At 51.6% G+C, this 8181-nt stretch overlaps 1 pseudogene; it reads left to right on the forward strand.

Annotated features, from left to right (window-relative positions):
• Positions 1 to 1397: 1397 nt before the first annotated feature.
• On the forward strand, positions 1398 to 7001 carry LOC149810232 (phosphoglucomutase 1, chloroplastic-like; annotated as a pseudogene).
• Positions 7002 to 8181: the final 1180 nt, after the last annotated feature.

The raw sequence follows: 8181 nt of genomic DNA on the forward strand, positions 1-8181 counted from the left end.
GCTTGCCGGCTTAGCTGGTAGGCTCACCTTCCTGGACGCCTCGGGGGTGCAAATAGCTGCCACGTCCCATCTGCAAGCGGCCCGCTCAGCTGGTGGCGCAACAGCCGTGTTCGACCGACGGGAATGCACACGTTACCAGACAACCGACCCCAACGAGCACACCTTCATCCCGTAGTTGCACAAGTCTTATGGGCAAACCGGAGCGCCACAAGTGCCCAGCCCAAGGGCGACTTTGTCAACAATGCGCTATGAGAGCTTAGTATTTCTATGTACAGGGGTAATGGAGCCATATGCCGCTGCGGCCTTGGAGTCACTTAGCTGGCGGAGCTTTCAAAGAGTTCCACATTGCTGACGTTCGCTGAAGGGTCTTCAAACCGCTGCGAGTGTGTGTTAATTTTGTGTTACAGCTTGAGCTATGGTGATTCCGTCTCTCTGTGTCAGCACATATCTGGCCTAGTCACAATTACGTAACTAAGCACGCTTCCACCATCAGCCAACTGTCACGCGCGAGGGCTTAAGGATTGTTTGTTGCTAGGCTCTTGGTATGGCTGTGGTAAGTGTCATAATCTGTGCACTGCTCATGACCGCACTCCCAGACTTTCTACCATGCCACTTCATCATCGAGCCACTCGTTTGATGTCAAGCTGTCTGATTGCCCGCTGTGCGACTGTCTGTTGGTTACTGTGATTGTTCACACATGCATGTTTTCACAGACCTACAGAAAGGCGGCGAGGAGTTGTTGCCATGGACCTTGCATTTGAATATTGTTTCAAGTACCTACCTCTACGGGGTATCCGGGGCATACTAGTGTTCGTTTGGTGGCTAATGGCCGCTGTGAGAGCGTACTTCTCGCGATCTAGCATGTCCCTGTTGCCATAATGAACGTGGAAAGGTATAATGTGCCAGAAGGCAGCCAGCTTGATTGCACGGCGCCCTGTTGACAACAGCGTAGTCTATCAGGCAAGCTATCTTGTAACGATGACGCGCGAATATTCATCTGGACAATATCACGATGGGGTCCAGTCATTCGTTAGCAATACGTCGGTGACAGGCTCCATGGGGGCAAGGTTCGATGCAATTTTAAGCCCTCGTGTGCTTCCTTGGACGATTTCCTGCACAGCCAATTGCTTTTGTTGCTTCATTTCGCGCTCCAGGAACATGTCGGTACGATACGCCTGTTATGAATCCATCCCCGCAAGTTGAAGGTTGTGAACACAGAGTCAGATGCAATCTATTTCTGGTAGTGCATCTGTCATAACAGCTACGGGCAATGCTAGCTATCGCAAGGTTGACCCTAAAGGGTGGGAGCTTGGTCAACTGGCAGTCAAGGCTTACGCTCGCTTCTCGGGAGAAATTTTCTGTTGATTGAATTGTTCATAGGCGTACATCAGCTTTCAATGTCGCGCGTCTGTCGCACAACTTGGTCAACCGTTGCAACTGACAGAAAGAACCCTGTTGCGCAGACTCTCACGGTGCAGAAACAGCCCACCACCCCCTTCGAGGGACAGAAGACTGGAACTTCTGGCCTTCGTAAGAAGACGAAAGTGTTCATGCAACCAAAGTACCTGGCGAACTGGGTCCAGTCACTGTTTTCTGCTCTTGGTGATGAGGCCAAAGGCACAACCATTGGGCTGGGAGGTGATGGGCGCTATTTCAACAAGGAGGCTGTTCAGATCATTCTGAAATTGGCCGCCGGAAACGGTATGAAGAGTCAAGTCGCTGTGACGCATTTGTTCTGACACCAGGCGACTTTTGCACATGCCAAGCAAATTAACAGGGTTTCTCATGACTCTGCACAGATGCGACCATGCTGCCTGGCACAGTGCTCATGAGCATGCCGTTTCCTCCATTGCAGCAGATGCTGGGTGATCGACAACTCATGCACAGCAACCCAGGACATGCATCAACCCTAGCAATGTAAAATCGCTGGCCACGATGCACCATCCCTCTTGACGGGGCATTACCCCCTAAACATGATCTGGCATGTCAAATCATGCCATTCTTCCTCAACCGCACTCAGTCATGAAGTTTTCAGCTGGTGTGTACTCGCGTCTGCTATTTCTTGCCCAATGGCTATTTATTGCTGTGTACTGCTGTGAATCGCTCGATGGCTTGCAGGCGTGAAGAAAGTGCTCGTTGGGAAGAATGGCATCATTGCGACACCCGCAATGTCGGCGCTCATCCGCCGCCGCTCCCTGTATGGAGGCCTCATCATGTCTGCGTCACACAATCCTGCGGGGCCCGAGGAGGACTGGGGCATCAAGTTCAATTACTCCTCAGGGGAGCCTGCGCCTGAGAAGATCACCGACCAGATCTTCTCGTACACCACGGTACGTCTCTGCGTGAGGTACCCTACTAGGAAGCAGTAGTTGGTAGATCGGCCCTGAATGGATTTTGAGCCGGTCGTCCAACTGTGCATGTTTTGGTTGTGCACTACTATGAGAAGTTGCCATATGGCCTCTTCGCATACGCTATGCATCATTTTGATGTTGCAGATGTTTGGCAAACGTGTCTCGTGCTCTGTGTTCTCTTCAGAATCTTTGTCCATGTGCATGCATAAGTGGGTCGCAAAATTCTGCCAACAGCCTGTCTTTCAAGGCCTCTTGTGGGCTTGTGTGATGCTAGAATGCGGCGCGGGTAGTGCGATGGGGTGCCCAGCATCGAGAGCTATCAGGCAAACCTGTTCATGCTCCTCTCTCGCACAGAACTGGCACCACAGGGAAACACAAAGCAATTGGTGACGGCGCAAAACAGACCAGTCGTATGGTACGCAATGTGGTGGGTGGTGGGCACAGTATTTGGCACCGTCCAACTTGATGTGCGCAAAGGGCGGGGTGTGTGTGATGTTCATGCACCAGTAACAGCTTGCCTGTTACATTCAATGAGCTGCATTGTTTCGAACGTGTTAACTTGGTTGCTTTTGGCCTAAATCGTAGCTCTTGCTCTTTATGTATGTGATGTAACGGCAATGCACCTTCTTACGCTAACCCTGCAGCATCCACATGGACATGCATGCCCTGCGCAAACTAGTAGAACTCGTTTTATATCAAAGCTCTTCATGGGTTCAGTGCTTCGCCAGAGCGGGTGTCGCCAGAATGGGCAACCCAATGCTGGCCCGAACATCCTGATTCCCAAGTAGTTCTTGGAGTTGCCAATGTCCATGTGGATGCGGGTAGTGTTGTAAAAAGATACATCAACATCGATGGTAAACGGTTATTTGGGTGATGTGATATCTACACCCCAAAAACTCGGTTGTATTAACAAAATCAGAAGATCTGGGGAGACTTTACCTGGGTTCTTGACCAGTTCCAGATGCAGCTACGGCGGTTACATCATGCCCACCAGCATGTCAAGCCACCCTTGCGCTTTCAGTTCTCTCAGCCTGGTGCCTGGTGTAGAGCATCTCAGAGCTGCTGATGGGCGCCATTCCCGATGTGGACCTTTCCGCAATCGGCGTCAGCACCTTTGGCGATTTTGAAGTCGAGGTCATCGACTACACCACCGACTACTTCGCGACCCTCAAGGAGGTCTTTGACTTTGGCATGCTCAAGTCCTTCCTCTCGCGCCCGAACTTCAGGTGCGAGTAAACTCGTCAGCGCACATTGCTGCAGCAGGTCTTGACACGATCTTTGTGCCAAAGTTTGGCGCTTGAAATCAATTGTTTCGACTCAGCGGCGTGAATCTGTAGCGTCAAACATGACATTGAAAGTCATGACGAAGAGGTTGAAGACATGTCAGGTCAGGCTATGGTAGGTCAGGCTGGTCCAGGTAGGCTTGCCTCAGGTGAAGGTAATGGTAGCACTGGTTTCCAGGTAGTTCTTGGAGTTGCCAATGTTCATGTGGATGCAGCAGTGTTGTACAAAGATACATCATCATACATCACATGATACATAACATTGTAACATTGTGTTGAGCTGTTGTTTGCGAGAGTTCCGGGCACTCAGATCACTCTTGAGCGTACGATACAGTGAGTGAGATGAGAGAGAACAGATTGCAAAGTCTTGGAGTAGTTAGGCGGGGTTGCGAAGGCTAAGGCGCACACTGCTTAAGTGTTTACGAGCCCACCGAGAGACATCCGCCATCGTACGGCAAAAAGGCGTTTGTTTCGCCGAGTACGACAAGAACAATGCCATCTGCTATGGCAGATGTTCAGCGATTTCTTGGGTCTGCATGGTACTTCAAGCGGTGATTGTTTGGCCGCTTTGCACTGTGCGGCATCAGGTATATCTTTCAAACGCGGTGATATGTGGGGCATGCGTTGGCACACACACGCTGTACTTACTAGGGCATGTATTACGGCAATGTAACCCGGAGTGCGCTGTGCAGCATGATATTTGACGAGGTGCACGCCGGCACACACACGCTGTACTAGGACATGTGTAACACGGAGTGCCGCCGGCACACACACACACACACATATGTAACATGGTGTGCGTTGTGCAGCATGACGTTTGACGCGATGCATGCGGTGACGGGTGCGTACGCGGAGCCGCTGTTTGTGGGTGAGCTCGGCTGCTCGCCATCCATCATCGCCAATGGGGTGCCTGCCGAGGACTTCAACGGGGGGCACCCCGACCCCAACCTGACATACGCTCACGAGCTTGTTGAGAAAATGTGGAAAGCCGATGGCCCTGCCTTTGGCGCTGCGTCTGACGGCGACGGTGATCGCAACATGATCCTAGGCAACCAGTTCTTCATCACCCCTCGACTCTGTCGCCATGATCGCTGCCAATGCAAAGGACGCCATCCCCTACTTCAAGGGTGCGTGCTGCTCTGATGCTGCTCGATGCTTCCCCCCCGGCGAATATCACTTGATTGATGGCATCAGTTGTGCCAACATCCCATCATTTTGGCAGTCAGCAGCGTACCTAACGCGATAGAAAAAACTATGATCGCTGCCAACGTGAAGGACACCATTCTCTACAACAGCGCGTCTACACCTGTATGTCGATGACAGAGCAGTAAAGATCCTGGTAGTATCATCAGGGGTACTTGTTACATGCCAGTGATTGGTGTGCCATCAGCTGACTGTGTCAGTGCCCTGGACCAGGCTGGTGGCTGCTCGCACTCACCTTAACGTGGGATGTCCTCTTCATATATGTGGCAAACAGCTATCATGCGATCGATGGTGTTGTGTGAGCACGAGCTACTGTGCTTGACTTCCAAGTGACGCCATTGGTGTGACTCATGTCAGACGCCCTGACTCTAGCTGTTGGGTAGCGGTGCACTTTGATTAATGTAGGTCAGATTAATGTCTCACAACAACACACCAACCTTCCGCTGATCATGCCTTCTGCTCTGTTGAGACGTACATGTAGAGTCCATCAGAGGACGAGCCTCTGTAGATTGTTACCCAGCGAGATTTCGTAACACAGACGAAACAAAAACTCAACACACACTGGCAACGGAACCATTGTCCCATAGAGAACATCAGCTGCTGGCAATGGCTGGCCTGGGATGTCAGCTGCTCTGATATTCTGGCACATGAAGACGTACCCAATGTCAAGCTCAGACATTAAGCAGTTCATATGCCAATACTCCTCAGATCTCTCAGTATTCTGGGCCTGTTGTTTCATGCATACCTGTGCCTGGAATCTTCTATTGCCCGTCAGACAATCTCAAGCAGTTGATGACACATTTGACGAGAGGTGGTGTGAATAGATGGCCTCAAAGAATCAGTGTTACACTTGACGGGAGGTGGTGCGTGTAGATGGCCTTGTTAGAATATATTTACAGTCCACTCCCTATCCACGGAGACATCCTTGGTGTATATTCTACGTGGACCTAGACACAAGAAAAGTATGACAGTCAACAGACATAATTACAGATATATACATGAGTCAACATGCCAACAGGCCTCAAAGAGTTGATGACACCTGAGCAAATGTCTACGCTCAGTCTTGGTGGCATCAAGGCATCGCTTAACGAGAGGTGGTGTGCGTAGACGGTCTCAAAGGCGTGGCGCGTTCGATGCCAACGTCAGCAGCGCTTGATAAGGTGGCGACCGGCATGGGATTGAAGTACTTTGAGGTGCCCACAGGCTGGAAGTTCTTCTGCAACTTAATGGACTCCAACCAGTGCTCGATTTGCGGCGAGGAGTCGTTCGGGACCGGTGGAGAACATGTTCGTGAGAAGGACGGTCTCTGGGCTGTCCTCGCTTGGTTGTCCATCCTAGCATACAAAAACAAGGTGCACCTCCCGTAAACAGGCCAGCCTTTCGTGGCGGCCAGTTGGGTATACGGTAGGAGTAGGCAAGTTGGATGTATCGCAGCATTTGGCAGATTTGCGGGTCTAATGCTACTGGGTCGTTTCATGACTTGATTGTGTGTATGCTGTGCTCTCACGCATTCCCTAGCACTCATGCCAAACCCGACCAATTCCTTTGGAAAGGGCAGAGCCTTGCTCAGTAGCCTGATGTGAATCACATCAACCTAACTCGCACAGCCAGTCAGTGCCCGTGGTAGACTGGCAGAATGGAATCAATTTCACTGATTATTCCCTTGACCTCTGTTGTGCTGCAGGATGTTCCTGAAGGCGGCGATCTAGTGACGGTGAAGGATGTCGCCATGGAGCACTGGGGCAAGTTTGGCCGCAACTTCTTTTCGCGCTACGACTATGAGAATGTGGAGTCCGATGCGGCCAACGGTATGATGACGCATCTGAAAGAGTTCATCGCCAACACTCCAAAGGGCACCAAGATGGGCGATTACGTCCTTGACACTGCCGATGACTTCTGCTACACTGACCCTGTCGATGGCTCCGTCGCCAAGGGCCAGGGCCTGCGGTTTGTGTTCTCGGACGGCTCGCGTTTCGTCTTCCGTCTTTCCGGCACTGGCTCGGCTGGCGCCACCATCCGCCTGTACATTGAGCAGTACAGCAATGATGCCAGCAAGTTCGGAATGGATGCGCAGGAGGCTCTCAAGCCGATTATTGACATTGCGCTTAGCGTGTCTGCTCTCGAGGAGAGGACTGGCCGCAAGGAGCCCACTGTCATCACCTGAGCATCGTGTTTCTGTGCATGTCGCCGAAAGTGTGATGGCTTTGCTGATGTGCCTTTCGCCATGTTTTGGGTTGAGTGCGTGGGGTGTTTTGAGACAAACCAAATAGCTTGTCGTGTTGCCTGTTAAATGCTGTACATTGCAAAGTGAAATGCGCGCCACCATGCCTCCACTGTTACAGTTGCACGTCGAAGAGCAGAACGGGTTCTTACAACTGTACCACACTATAACGGAAACCTTGATATTGCTGTCGTGCAATAGGACCAAGCAGCTGAACTGTCACTGTCAGGAGAAGATCCCCTATTCTGAAATATTCTGGATTATATATGTCTGCCTCCAGGCATCCCTCTCGGGACCGAACCACCGATCCTGGACCTCCCATGCTGACCATCTGGCAATATCAAGGCTGACTCATCTGCGTCTAAGCGACGTCTTCACATAACACATGCACCCCCTCGTCGCGAGACGGTAGGGAGTCTGAGAGCCAACTGCGGAAGTTGTGAAATTCTGCTGATTCTGGAATTCTGTCAATTCTGTCTGCGGATGATTCCGACGCCGAATCCTGTACTACATCTGGGACTCCTTCATTTAAGTCTCCGGCGGATGAATGCCGCGACTCAAGTCGTCCGGACAGTATGTCCTCTGCTGTTAGGGAACCCTGAAAACGCTTGGCCGCGTTGAACTCCCGAAGCTGTTCGTCTGGGGATGCTGGCTTGACATGAACGGTGCGCCGGGGGGTGATCCACTCGCCAGCCGGCCTGTGGTCGATGAAATCTCCTAAGTCGAGTTCTCGTAACTCCGTCCAACCGTCTGCGTTCTCAACTGTGCGGGCATGCGAACTGGACGCCTGAGCATTCTGTGGGCTTCGGCGCACGACGGGAAACTCGTCCGGGTCGAGGCCACTGCTGCGTGGAGAGTCCACTCCATAGGATCCAAGCCCTGTCTGAACTGAGGATGGAGCGGGAGGCATTGATGCTGATGCGCTCCTTGCTGGACTCATCTACATGCACTCACTTCTGATTTAGTGCTTCTCTTTGGAAGGTCCCTGAAAGCCACATTAATTCTGATGCTGGAAGAGCTTTGTATATCTTAGCTCTGACACCCTTGGTGCACTGTGGGAGATATTTCTCCACTGTGTCAACACAGTTCTCACAATCCTGTGATTCATGCCAAGAGGGTTCAT

This window comes from Nuphar pumila, unplaced genomic scaffold, assembly GCF_984573655.1.
Source record: "Nuphar pumila unplaced genomic scaffold, dmNupPumi1.hap1.1 HAP1_SCAFFOLD_439, whole genome shotgun sequence".
Lineage (NCBI taxonomy): Eukaryota > Viridiplantae > Streptophyta > Magnoliopsida > Nymphaeales > Nymphaeaceae > Nuphar > Nuphar pumila.